Source organism: Haliotis cracherodii, unplaced genomic scaffold, assembly GCF_022045235.1.
Source record: "Haliotis cracherodii isolate W230 unplaced genomic scaffold, xgHalCrac1.p SCAF_1, whole genome shotgun sequence".
Taxonomy (NCBI): Eukaryota; Metazoa; Mollusca; class Gastropoda; order Lepetellida; family Haliotidae; genus Haliotis; species Haliotis cracherodii.
In genome coordinates, this window is record NW_027266264.1 from 61,412,707 (window position 1) to 61,427,483 (window position 14,777).

Sequence of the window (14,777 nt, forward strand, 5' to 3'; positions counted from 1 at the left end):
AGTCTTAAAAATAACTCAACAAAACTTAAGGTTAATGTCTGTTTAATAATTGAAACTCAAATTTACACAATGTCTAAATAAACCAACGATTTCAGAAACAAATTCTAAAATCACTACTTACCACGATTTGACAACGTTTTAGTACTTTTTTAGCAATGTTTTAGTCCTTATTTGACAAGGTTTTAGTCCTTATTTGGCTAGGTTTGAGTCCATATTTGGCTATGTTTTAGTTGAAATTTAAAACTATGCCCGGACAAAAAAGGCATCCGTTTAGATGACTATCATGTTGATGCTACGTTTAGGATGTAGGCAGAACGTAGACAATAGCCCATGCAATGTCAGGTGATCATTTAGTGTTTGGTTAAACAATGCCCTCCCGCCTGTACAGGTCAACTGAACTGGGTGATGTCATGGGGTTTGCCGAAAGAAAGAACCGGAAGCTCGCGTGAACGTCTACCGTGAGAGGTCAACGGTGGTGCAATGGCGATTTGCTTGTATGTAACTGTCGAATGTTTATATGTTTTAGAAAATAAATATCCGTGTTTAACTTTCGCAATGTTTTCTTTTCCAGCGGTTATTCACACGTGGGGATTGTGGCTATGATCTGCATTCAACGTTTGTCTGTACCGTGCTATGGATGCCGTTAAATATACAGCATTAAATTACAGGTTCCTATCAACACCCGACTGTGATATATATAAAGGTTCCTGTGAACACCTGACAGTGATATATATACAGGTTCCTATCAACACCCGACTGTGATATATATACAGGTTCCTATCAACACCCGACTGTGGTATATATACGACTGTGATATATATACAGGTTCCTGTCAACACCCAACTGAATAACAGTTATATCACACATTGGCATATAGGTAATTTAGTATATTTACATAGCACGTCGTACGTCTAGGTCCTGAATCATATTTATATCTCACATTGACATGCACGTCATTATACACCCGACTGTGATATATATACAGGTTCCTGTCAACACCCGACTGAATAACAGTTATATCACACATTGGCATATAGGTAATTTAGTATATTTACATAGCACGTCGTACGTCCTGAATCATATTTATATCTCACATTGACATGCACGTCATAGCACATTGAAGCGTGTAGGTCCTGAATCATATTTATAGTGAGTGAGTGAGTTGAGTTTAACGCCGCTTTTAACAGTATTCCAGTTATATCACGGCCTGTCGGCTTAATGTGGGAGGAAAGCCCGAAGTGATGCAGGTCTCAGACGTTTACCACTTCGGTGAAACCCACGAGCACGGGTATGGTGCTAACAAACCTAGAAACATAATCGGGGCGAACCGGGACTCGAACCCACAATCATAGGTTTCTGGCGTGCTCAAGGGACGCAACTCTGCACAGCGAATTGCGGCCAGTTAGACGACTGTCCCACACGTGCCCCCTCATATTTATATCACACATTGTCATGCAGGTCATTATTACTAATGACATAGCACATCGTAGCGTGTAGGTACTGGATGCTATTTATATCACACATTGGCATGCAGGTCATTATTACTAATGACATAGCACATCGTAGCGTGTAGGTCCTGGATGCTATTTATATCACACATTGGCATGCAGGTCATTATTACTAATGACATAGCACATCGTAGCGTGTAGGTCCTGGATGCTATTTATATCACACATTGTCATGCAGGTCATTAATAATATTTACATCGCACACCACAGTCATATGTTTATGGAGCGTCAAAGGTACACAACTCTGCACAGCAAATTGCGCCTTAAACGGCTTGGCCACCGCTACCCCAACCTCTGTTGGACAATGGGACTTTAAATGAGACATACATGCATTGTCAGTTCCTTAATATATTTTACGTACGCTTCTGTGACTATTGGACACGTTGAACAGTCGATGCTTATATAATTATGTTTCTACGGCTATTTATAGAATGATTACTATTTTAGGTATCCTTCATTGATGGAAATTAATTAATCTTAAAATGTGAATATATCTAAACTGTGAATATTTACTGGCGGGAGAAACGGCTTCATATAAAGTGGCGTAAACGTTATATCATTGAAATTAACAACCTAATATTTGGTCATTTGTCTGATTAATCATTGGCGGATACAGAGGGGGTGGGGGGGCTGTGCGCACGCCCCCTATTTATTTCGCAAAAAATCTTTATTTCTGTATAAATTACCACCAAAAACAATAGATAGATCTTAATTGTGCACACACGCACACACACACACACACACACACACACACACACACACACACACACACACACACACACACACACACACACACACACACACACCTTTTCAAAAAAAAGCTGTATCCGCCCATGTTAATGTTTTATCACAACAAATTCATTGACAAACACATACCTGGTAACAGGCGACAGAGCGACCCGCGCTAAAACAGGGGTGGGGGAACTAACGATGTCGATATCGGGTGTCGTCATCATTTTCGTTGATACAGGCGAGGCAGCGGCGCCGCACTGAGTACATCAGAAGATTGAAAATAACCTTGAAGATGTTGTTCCAAATGTCAACCAAATATTGGCCCAACTGAGCTGGTGTTATCCCAGGCTTGTCTTCTGGTACTCAGATGCTGTCTGCACCAAGCTAGGCGTGGTTTACGGTGACGTTGAAGCAAAATTGGGCGAATCGCTGGCATTCGTCACCACTCGCCCCTTTCCGTAACCTGCAATTGTCCCCGAATAACACGAGTTGATCAATATTGTGTCGCTGGACGTCGGGAACAGATGTTGTACTCCCTTCACCGGGTGCGTTCGGTTGTGTCATTCACTGGTCTCAAACCAGAAATAGTCCTATCCGTTAATGTTGTAGTTTGGTATAGATGCCGTAGATGCACCAGCCGAAGAAGTCATGGGTGATCCCCTGCTGTTGGTAACGTCTCCAAAGAGATAATATTGTGTATCGATGAACATTAAACTGTCTGGCATCTTGGTTTTGCGCCTTTCCCGCTTGCAGCATACCAAGGGCTCGTGGACGTTGATTTCCAGAAACCCGTGTCAATGCGAAAGTGAGTGAGTGAGTGAGTAGGTGTTTTTTATGAGCACTTGATAGCTTAGCATTGATTGTGTGCTGTTCATATAAAAAAATATGTATGAGCATAATGTTCCCAAAAACACACAAACATTAACATGCACGCGTTTACTCGTGAAGACCCGGGTTAGACTAGGTCTTATAAGGAAACCATGCTTGTCGTCAGAGGCGTCTAACGGGATCGGGTGGTCAGACTCGCCGACTTGGTTAATACATGTCATCGTACCCTAATACAGTAGATCGATGCTCTTGATGTCGATCACTGGATTGTCTGGTCCAGACTCGATGTTTCGATAACTGCCGTTACATAGTTGCAATATTGCTGAGTGCGGCGTTAAAAAAAAACAGACATCGTTTTGGCACCGTTTTCCTGTTTAATTGCCTGTTTGTTTGTTTGTCTTTTCAAGAAAGTACACCTTGTTTTCGTCAAAATTGTTTCAAATGCCTCTCCTCGATACTTTTTCATTGCATCTGTAGAAGCTATTTGGTGGTATCAAGGTTATGTGTAGAGTCTGTGTTTCCAAGGCATAGGGTGGGCGTCAGATGAAAGGAAGGTTCGTTTCCGAACGGTCACAAACGGCACAACACTAATCGGGGGAGTGCCGATCTGGGGCTTTTTGCTGTTAAGGATTTTAACATTTTAAGCTTATGCGCTTCCTTGGGATACATCTTACCGAGCCTAGGGTATATTTCCCGTGCAAGACATTTAAACAATACGGTATATCTCTAATACTGTTCTTAGGAAAACACTATGTATGGTTTTAGAGGAAGCACTCTACTCAGCGCGAATAAGGGGTGCTATTTGGTATGTGATTGGATTAATGTATGTATGTAAACCTGACACAAGACATTTTCTTTATATATAAATCCACTGATGCTTAAGAGGAGGGGGGTGTCGCATTCATGTTGAGTCGCATTTTTGGCTAGCGGCCAGCGGTCGCATTCTTTTGGAGACGCATTAATTTCACGATTTTCAGTATATAAGTAAAATCAATTATTTTATACCTTACCATTGTGAAAGCTAGGCTTGCGTTTAAATTAGATTTTCAAAACTTTTATATCTAAAAACTTTCTGCATTACTTTGGTAAATGTATACAAATTTCAAGCCTTTGTACCTTGTGTGCGCACGTCAAACTAGGAAAGTGATTATTACTTTTGAGGCAATTTGATCAACTCGCTTCACCTCCACTTGCCGCCGTAGCCCTCTTTAACGAAGGTTGGGTGTTATTCACGCGCTGAAGAGTACAGTGTGGTTCAAAATGTAGTGGCTGTTTCGATTTTATACTGATCTTTGCGTTTGTTACATCATCATTATATTGTTACGTCTTTGTGGCTAGGTGTTGATGCTCTGCGCCCCAATGTTCTTGCATTTCACTGTGGTAGGAGTTCTCCCAGATGAGGACAATGCCCATTCCTGTTTATGAACTCAAATGAATGTGAACATACCCAAAGCTACATATGACTCTCATTTACTCAAACCTACGTACAGAAGACTAAACGCACTAAGAAAGTATGGACATGATACTATTTGTCTCACTCTGATGATTACTGTGTCCTGTGAAATTACGACCCCAAAGTTCCTTGAGAAAATACCAACTGATGTGATGCATGCAATATCGCCAAAGATGACTGTACAAAAGACATTACCATTGAATAGCCATTTCTTGCTTGTTTCATTCTGTAGCCACCAGACCGCCTCCGTGGTCTAGTGGTAGAGCGTCCGCCTGGAGAGCGGAAGGTCCGGGGTTCGATCCCCGGCGCGTCATACCTAAAGACGTTAAAAGATGGTACTTGTTGTTACCCTGTGTGGCGCTCGGCATTAAGGGGCTAAAACAAGGACTGGTCGGCTCGGAGTCAGTATACTGTGTCTGAGTGGGGTATTCATGTTAAACTGCGGCATGGTATCTCAGTAAGCTAGCACTATAAATCGGCATCAGTCTGGACTAGTACAAGCAGCCACACACACACGTACATGCACTTCGCTATATAAGTGCAATAATTTTGGACGCGATGTTAAACCCCATTTCACCTCACCTCACCTGAAGCCACCATCAAACATGGGTGTGTGGTTTCTTTTGTCCCTCAGTATATATCATACCACGTAGAACCTTTCTATAAAGCAAAATATATCTACAGACGAAGATGTTAAATGTCACATGCCATAAATACTGAAAATATTGATTAAAATCATAGTATGTCTACAGCAATATATAACATTGTATCAATCAAACCACAAGACACCAGTTAAACACGTGATATGACCTGATATGTCATTGAGGAGCGCGTGCTGACTACCTGGGTCACGTGAACGAAAAGCACTTTCCGGAACTGACATAGCATTTATTAGCATCCAGAGAGGGGTGTGTGTATATGTGATTGGATAGACAAAGTGAAAAATAACTATTACAATGCTACAACTAAAACAATTGGTATATAGTTTCAAGGTTCGAGATGCCGTATCAGCCCTTACTTAGATTATGTAAGAATTGTTGTAATTGCAACGGACTAATACAGTGAATGAGCCATTTTTAGCAATATTCCTGCAATATCACGGCGGGGAGAGAGAGAGAGAGAGAGAGAGAGAGAGAGAGAGAGAGAGAGAGTACCGTTCCAGTCAATCGTTTATATTAGGAAATATCTGTTTTAGGAATAACCAATGCCAGACTGTCGTTTATATCAGGAAATATCAGTTTTAGGAATACCCAATCCCGTCAATCATTTATATCAGGACATATCTGTTTCAGGAACAACCCGTCCAGTCAATCGTTTATATTAGGAAATAATAATATCTGTTTCAGCATCAACAGATCCAGTCAAACATTTATATCAGGAAATATCTGATTTTGGAACAGACGACGCCAGTTAATCTTTTATATCAGGAAATATCTGTTTATGGAAGAAAGGATGCCAGTCAATCGTTTATATCAGGAAATATCTGTTTTTTTGGAAGAAAGGATGCCAGTAAATCGTTTATATCCGGAAATATCTGTTTTGGAAGAAACGATGCCAGCCAATTATAACTATGAGGCTGCTGACAGATTCTGACACCATTTTGAAAAGTGATGTACAAATTAGATGATGTATGAGCGCTTCCGGTGGAACCTTTGTCGCACTCGGCAATATACTACCGCAAAGTATGCATCTCTGTATCCAGGAAGTACAGCCGATGCCAATACAAGACGTAATTATAGTTGCAGCATAAACTGGCACGGATCAAAGTAATCGAAGTGTTTGTATAAATACAGACATAAACAAGAAACACTATAAAAATAGAAAGGGCGAAACGGGAACGTTAGACCCCACAGTTTAAGTAAGAGAATAAGGTTATGGAATAAAGTGGCACAGGTGAGTTACAACTGTTCGTCTAATAATTTCCTGGCTACCGTTCCACAAAAGCGATCTCAGGGCTAAGATGGTCGCAAGTCCCATATTTTAACATAGATTTAGGGCAGTCGTAGCCTTACAATCGCTTTGTGGAACCGAGCCCTTTTTGTGTACGCTGTGGAGATCATGACCCTACTCTTGACCTCTGTTGATTCATGATTGGAGTCTGAAGTTTCTGATTTTGTAGACTGTGTCGTTTGTAGTGTTGTTGCTGGCCAAGATTTTATCTTGTCCCTTTGACCACCCACTTTTAATTATGGATCCGTTAGTTCTTGGGCCAATCAGATGTCAGCTTTCTTAATCGATTTGGCTTCGTTTCTTTACCAGCTCTTTTCGGAACTTTCGATCTTAGCAAAGGACATCCACCACAGAACAGAAATATACTCTCGACAGTACACCCCACTGGGTGTAGATGTATAAGGAAATAACGTACAAATAAACCACGCTAAGATAATAGTGACTAGACTAGAAAAACATACATTTGTGATGTTAACAAACTCTGGAACAAAGGTTGGAGCGTGAATGACTACAAATGAAGAGGTTGCAGGTTCGTATCCCGGGTACGTTTAAAAAGTGTTGTAGACAAACAAAAAGTTGTTTTTGCTGAACAGCTAATAGTATTTCTATCACACAGGAAACGAAAGATGAGAATTGAAATAAACCCCTAACGTTCCTAAGTTGCCCATCGAATACCCCATTCACAGGGCGAATTTCTCTCGTGTCTGTGTCGATATATGACTCCGACAGCCGCATAATGACACAAAGCATTACTGTATGCCACTCAGTAAATTAGTAAAGTGACAGTTGAGAAATTCGGATTTTTTCACTAACGACAAGCGGACAAAAGTTGAAGAGCTGGTTAGTGAATCTACCCATGAGCCTCTGCGATGCGGAGATGACAAGAGGCAATCTGTTGCGCTTCCTAGCTTAAACAAGTCCGTCGACTTACACACCTTTTAAAAGACAGGTTGAGGTTTGGGCTAAAGGGATATAACTCTTACCAGCAAAGGATGTTGAAGTTGGGATAGGGAAAACGGGACATTTTAACAACGCTTCATTAACGACTGTGACCTGACGTGATCGTATTTGTACATGATTCCCACGATTCTTTTGCAATTTAAAAACTATTCAAATAAATAACAAAATAAGAAGTTTCATTATTTCATTTGAATTTAATCTAAACCGATGGCTTTAGGGGTTTTTATAATAACAAAGTGATCCCAATTTGGGAATGTGTTACATCATTTTGTGTACAGAGCTGTCGGTGCGACAGGTTGTGTTTGTGAACAGCGGCAATGATTATCCCGGGCCTGGGGTCACCGGAGTCTGCACACTGTGTACGGGATAGCTAGGGAGGCCTCCACCACCATGGAACATATTGACACAAGAACGGGGGTCGGGTAGTAACGCATGGCGGCATTGTGCGGCGTCCTGGGGCATCACAATGTCGGGATAAAAGAACTGGGTCAATATATGGGACACGATGACCCAGCACAAGGATTCCAAATCAGAAGATAGACTCGGTCGTGGCTGCATGGCTGGATGGTTAACCGTTGTCAATAGACTTAACTTCTATAGGTTGTTTAGCTTCTCTCCCCTGCTCTGTACGAAATCTATATACAGGCGACTAAAAGAATCGGGTGGTCAGGTTGGGTAATTTAAGGATCGGGTGGTCAGACTGGGTGACTTGATGGATCGGGTGGTCAGACTGGGTGACTTGATGGATCAGGTGGTCAGACTGGGTGACTTGATGGATCGGGTGGTCAGACTGAGAACTTGTGAAAGGGCTGCCCCCTTCTCTCTCTCTCTCTCTCTCTCTCTCTCTCTCTCTCTCTCTCTCTCTCTCTCTCTCTCTCTCTCTCTCTCTCTCCCTCTCTCTCTCTCTCTCTCTGTGGGTGTCCTCTCCCTCTCCCTCCCCCTCTCCCTCTCTGGTATCTGCTGTTGAGAGACAGAAACGGCTCTCATCTGAGAAGAGGACTCTTCTCCACTGCTGGTGGCGCTGGTGCTGTGTTGCCCACTGAAGACGGTCCGGTGATGACGTGGTGTCAGAATGGGTCCTCGGTGTGGCCTGTGACAGTGGAGGTGTCTGCTCGTCAATCGTCAACGCACGGTGTCCGCACTAATGTGTCACTGGTATGTCCCCATGGTCCCTTGAAGATGCTGTCGCACAATCTGACGATCCTGATGGTAACCCTTGGTCAGCCACTACGTGGTCGGTCATCTGTAGTGTTGGTGGTCTGGTACCGTTGCTTGAGCCTGTATATGGACAACACGTGCACTTGAAATGCATTGGCTACTTGCCGGGCGGTTTGTCCAGCTTACAACCGTCTAAGGGATTGGTGTCGCTGATTGCTTGTCAATCTTGGCATGTGGTGGCAATTCAATAACGAATGAATGTTATCCGATCTGGGTGGATTTTTATAGGGCAAGAAATGGGGGAACGCATCTGCATTTCAATTTGCACAGAACTCACGTGCATCGGGTCACCATGGCCGTTGCCGTGATGCGTTTGGAGATTGGTTTTAATATCATCTGCTTTGTTTTTTATCATTTCATTTTTCCGGACAAGGTAATGTTAAATTTTAGAAAATTTGACAAAAATTACCCAGATATTTAAATGACAGCTTTTCACGCAATGTTACTTGGGGTGGCGTTTCTTTTGCGGTTTAGTATATATGCACGGACACGTGATGTGACATCTCATTTACAATGCAAATTTGAACGATTGTATGTTTTGTAGCGTAACTATGCATATAGAGTGAGTGAGTGTGGTTTCACACCGCATTTAGAAATATTCCAGCAATATCACGGTGGGAGACACCAGAAATGGGCTTCACACATTGTACCCATGTGGGGAATCGAACCCGGGTCATCGCGTGACGAGCAAACGTTTTAACCACTAGGCTGCTCGCCCGCCCCAATATTTTAATGTAGGGCTGTCAGCAAGTTTAGACATCTTGCGGAGAGAAACGTACCCAGGGTTAACTCCGTCGCGTTCGTCACACGCCTCAACCACAAACAGCTGGTATAGTGACTGGAAAGCATTGGATCTGGTCGACCAAAAGCAGTTCAAACCGACAATAACACACGAAGGATGTTCCAATCTAGTGCACAGTCCTTAATGCTTGAGTAGCAGCGTGGATCGTGAATTCCAACATCACAAACCCACATTAGCTATGCTGAATCGAGGCCGAGATGTACCACGGTACAGCCCAAACCATGGATACATTGCCTCGTTACCACAAACAGCTGAATGTACAGCGCACAATGATATTTTGTGCACGTAGAACAACTCCACTTCTGCCAAGAGAGCTATTAAATATGCATCATATATGCATTATATATATATATATATATATATATATATCAGTTTAGCATGGCTTCGACTCAAGCGTATACATATGCGGTTAAGCAGATCGGTCGAGAGAGTTTACGACCGTCAGCCCCTGTGCGTCGTTGGGGCTGAATGTTCCTTTCCTGGAATAGTAGGATAGATTATTTTAATTGGGAAAGATAAAGGATAGTCTCCATGCATTTGCTGTCAAAAACAATATTTATGACAAATCCAAAGTCGGTTGGAGCTTATGGACAGTCATAATGGATATTGTATCAAATGAACAGTCATAATAGATATTGTATCAAATGGACAGTCATAATGGATATTGTATCAATTGGACAATCATAATAGATATTGTATCAAATGAACAGTCATAATAGATATTGTATCAAATGGATAGTCATAATGGATATTGTATCAAATGGATAGTCATAATGGATATTGTATGAAATGGATAGTCATAATGGATATTGTATCAAATGGATAGTCATAATGGATATTGTATCAAATGGCCAGTCATAATAGATATTGTATCAAATGGACAGTCATAATGGATATTGTATCAAATGGCCAGTCATAATAGATATATTGTATCAAATGGATAGTCATAATGGATATTGTATCAAATGGCCAGTCATAATAGATATTGTATCAAATGGCCAGTCATAATAGATATATTGTATCAAATGGATAGTCATAATGGATATTGTATCAAATGGCCATTCATAATAGATATTGTATCAAATGGCCAGTCATAATAGATATATTGTATCAAATGGATAGTCATAATGGATATTGTATCAAATGGACAGTCATAATAGATATTGTATCAAATGGCCAGTCATAACAGATATATTGTATCAAATGGATAGTCATAATAGATATATTGTATCAAATGGCCAGTCATAATGGATATTGTATCAAATGGACAGTCATAATAGATATTGTACGAAATGGACAGTCTTAATATAGATTGTATCAAATGGCCAGTCATAATAGATATTGTATCAAATGAACAGTCATAATAGATATTGTATGAAAAGGACAGTCATAATAGATATTGTATCAAATGGAAAGTCATAATATATATTGTATCAAATGGCCAGTCATAATAGATATTGTATCAAATGGACGGTCATAATTAAGAATTGAACGTCAGTTTGGATGGGTTCATGGAAGTGTGAACGATTTCAAAGCGCTGGTTAAACTGTGTGAACCTCCGAGCTTGCGAGCTTTTAATTTCTGATTTTGAGATGGGTAGGTTTAGGCTTATTTCTGGTATTTTGAGAGATAATTTAGCTGCTTTATCGGCGCTTTCGTTGCCGTAAATTCCTACGTGGGCGGGGATCCACATGAAGATTATTTGTTTGCCTGCTTTTGTTAGGTCGTTGGAGATTTTAAGTATTTGATTTATTAATTTAGGTCGTTTTTTGGTGTTTTTATTTTGGAGGGCTTGTAATCCACTAAGGGAGTCGGTGAGAATTAGGATTTTAATGTTGTTTTTAGATTGTTGGTTATGCAGGGCTGGGGCCATGCCCATAAGTTCGGCCGTGAATATAGATTGGTTGTTAGGGAGTCGGTAAGATTGTGTGGATATAACTGGTTGTGTGGTATGGACTCCGAAGCCTGTGTGGTTGGAGATCGGATCTGAAGATCCGTCAGTGTATATGTGACACCAATTTGGCCAATTTTCGTGTATGTATGCAAGTGTGGTGGTTTTAGCTATGTTTGGGTCGGTTTGTTTATTTATTTGGTTAGCTAGCGTTGTGTCTATTTTGGGTATTTTGAGTTTAGGGGTGAATTTAAGATATTTGATTTTTTGCAGTTTTGTTTAAGATTTTGAGTTTGGGGTTCATAGAGGTAGTTAGTTATTCTTTGGGATATTGGGGTGAGTAAGGGGTGTTTGCGAGCTAGAGCTTGGTTTCTTGGGCTAATGTTTTGGGTAATTAAGTTTTGGATGAAAGGGTTTGTTTGGGACGCGGCCCAGTTGTATTGCGCGTCAAATGTGCTCATATATATGTACTTGTGCCAGTCGTAATTCATTCAAACAAAGACCCCAGTGTTGATACTACAGCTTGCATAATAGCCTATACGCTTTGTGTTGTGACGATGTAGTTGTAGTGCACAACGGTGTACAATGGCACGTGTTGGGTGGTGGTTTGACAGGGGGTGTTAATCTTGTAGATAAGGCGACAGATGCGTGAGATTACGTACTGCTTAACCAATCCGAGTCTTAGCTCTTCCTGAAGCTAATACCGACCCATGCTGCGACGGTAATCCCTCTTGAAATCACTTGGAATTTGTAAGTGTTCTTTAAGTGCCATTTTAATAGCTGTCGTGTCAATTAAGACAACATTGACGGGGATATCATGCATCACTAGCTTGATAGAGGTACCAGCATCAGTACTGAAACGCAGCACTGAAAAACTAAAGAAGTTGACTCTGTCTTCTAATGTAAGGTAATCAGGAATTCAAATCACAAATAGTTGAAACAGAAAATGGAAATAAAAATGTTTTTTCGTCAGGAAATGAGAATTCCGTGCATGTTTGTGGTGGATATAACACTCTGTGTTTTTGTCTCCTTCAGTATACAAAATACCCGTGAAGATCCGGGGTAGAATACTTCAATAGGTCTTTAGCAACCCTCTCCGTAAGAGGCGACTGTGCTTGTCGTAAGAGGCGACTTACAGGATCGGATGGTCAGACTCGCTGATTTGGTTGATGCATGTCATCGTGTCCCAATTGCGTGGATCGATACTCATGATGTCAATCACTGGATTGCCTGGTCCAGACTCGATTATTTTCAAGACTGTCGTCATATTGCTGGAAAATTGCTCAGTGCGGCGTTAAACAACAAACAAAACAAACAATACACAAAACGTGGGTATTTTCAAGAATATACAAATATTTACAATCTATATCCACCCGTTTGATACTAACAAACTACCATCAACTTTAACAAATGTTATATTTGGGATTACATTTTTTTAGTAACGTAAGCTTGCGATTAGGTGCCTCACTCACTCATCATATCACCAATGGGTCTCAACCCTAAAAAGTACACGAATTTGGACCATACTAAGAAAGTGTAATCCCAAAAATAATATTTGTTACATTTGACCACTTTCTAAAAAGGCATTGTGTATTTCTGAAGTTATAGGTAAAACACTAGTCCGAGGTTTTCAAACAAACTAGAGGAGTGTTTTTACCAACCTAAGAATCGCCTAAATTCAAGAAATAAAAGAAAGGGTAAGACAACATCGCGATGCATTATAGTGAAACAATGCTGTTTATAGAAGTCGCATGACTGCAGGTAAGAGACAACTGAAGTCAGAACATGCATATAAGACTGAACACCCTTTCCTCACGTGCAACGTTGGTTTAGTGGGAAAACAGTGGGTTTCAATACACATGTTGCAGGTTCTATTCACGTCATGGAATTTTCATTTGAAAATATTTGTGACTTTTAACCAGTAGATGCACATTAAAATGATGTTTTTAGAATTCAGCTGTAAAATCTAGGTCTTAAATATAAAAGATCCATGCAGGTCTTGAAAGTAGTCCCTCTCACATGGTTACCGTGAGAAAGCATCGCCCCGACAATACTATAGACATAAGTGGGAGTAGGTTTACAGAGGGCATGTGACGCGGCATACAGCTTGTCAGCAAAACGACTTCTCTATCTATATATTCAGTATTCCCAGGTTTGCAGATCGTATGATGAAATAGACTATACTATATGGCAGACTCGCTGACCCACGACAGAGTGTTATAAAGTGCTTTCATTGTGCTATACATGATAGGGAGTAGCTTATAACAGACGCATGAGTTCTGACAGTCTAAAGTTCATAAATAACACTTTGCATTAAAAGTCGTTTGCAAACTTTGTTCATGGTATACAAACCGAATGCACGGTGTAAAGAAGATCTTCTGTGACAGAACAACATATTTCATGTCTTTGAATGAGTGAGTGAGTGAGTTGAGTTTAACGCCACTTTTAACACTATTACAGTTATATCACGGCGTGTCAGCTTAATGTGGGCGGAAAACCCGAAGTGATGCAGGTCTCAGACGTTTACCACTTCGGTGAAACCCACGAGCACGAGTATGGTGTTGACAAACCTAGAAACATAATCGGGGCGAACCGGGACTCGAACCCACAATCATGGGTTTCAGGCGTGTCCAAGGGACGCAACTCTGTACAGCGAATCGCGGCGCCTTAGACGACTGGGCTACCCGTGGCCCTGTCTTTGAATGACATTTAGAAGTGATACTCATAAGAAGAGAATTTATGGATGTCGACTTCTTTATTATTAGGAACGCGACGTTTCGGAGTATATGCTTTCTCATTCACCTGAGGGGCGGTCGGGTAGTCTAGTGGTTAAAGCGTTCGATCTTCACCCCAAAGGCCCGGGTTCGATTCTCGACATGGGTACAATGTGTGAAGCCCATTTCTTGTGTCCCCCGCCGTGATAAAAGAGTTGTAAATCCATACTCACTCACTCATTCGCCTAATGAAGGAGTAAGTATGTACTCCGACACGATGTGTGCCTAATAATAAAGAAGTTGAAATCCATAAACATATTGCATCATACTGTTTTCAATTGACACTGTGAACATCTGATATGCCACAGCTACGTTTTTCGTTACTGGTAACATTTCGGGGTTTTCGTCTACATAAGATTGGATTAGTTTGGGGCTGTTTTGAAGACAGTCCCGGATAAATAAATATCCATATAGAAAAGATCACGTTTTGTGTCAACAGAGACCATAAAATAAGTTTGTTTTAGTGTCTCTGGTGTCAACCTTCGTTTCTGCTGATCGCTGTATGCAAACTGTTTCAAGAACTTATGGTTGTGAGTAGCTATAAGTAATGGCGGATTCAACCTTTGTAGTGTGTTTGCGAGATTCCCGTCGGCCGAGTCCTTCCTGTGTTGAGCACCACACATGGTCACATTAGTATGTGTCACATCAGTCCGCCTGTCCT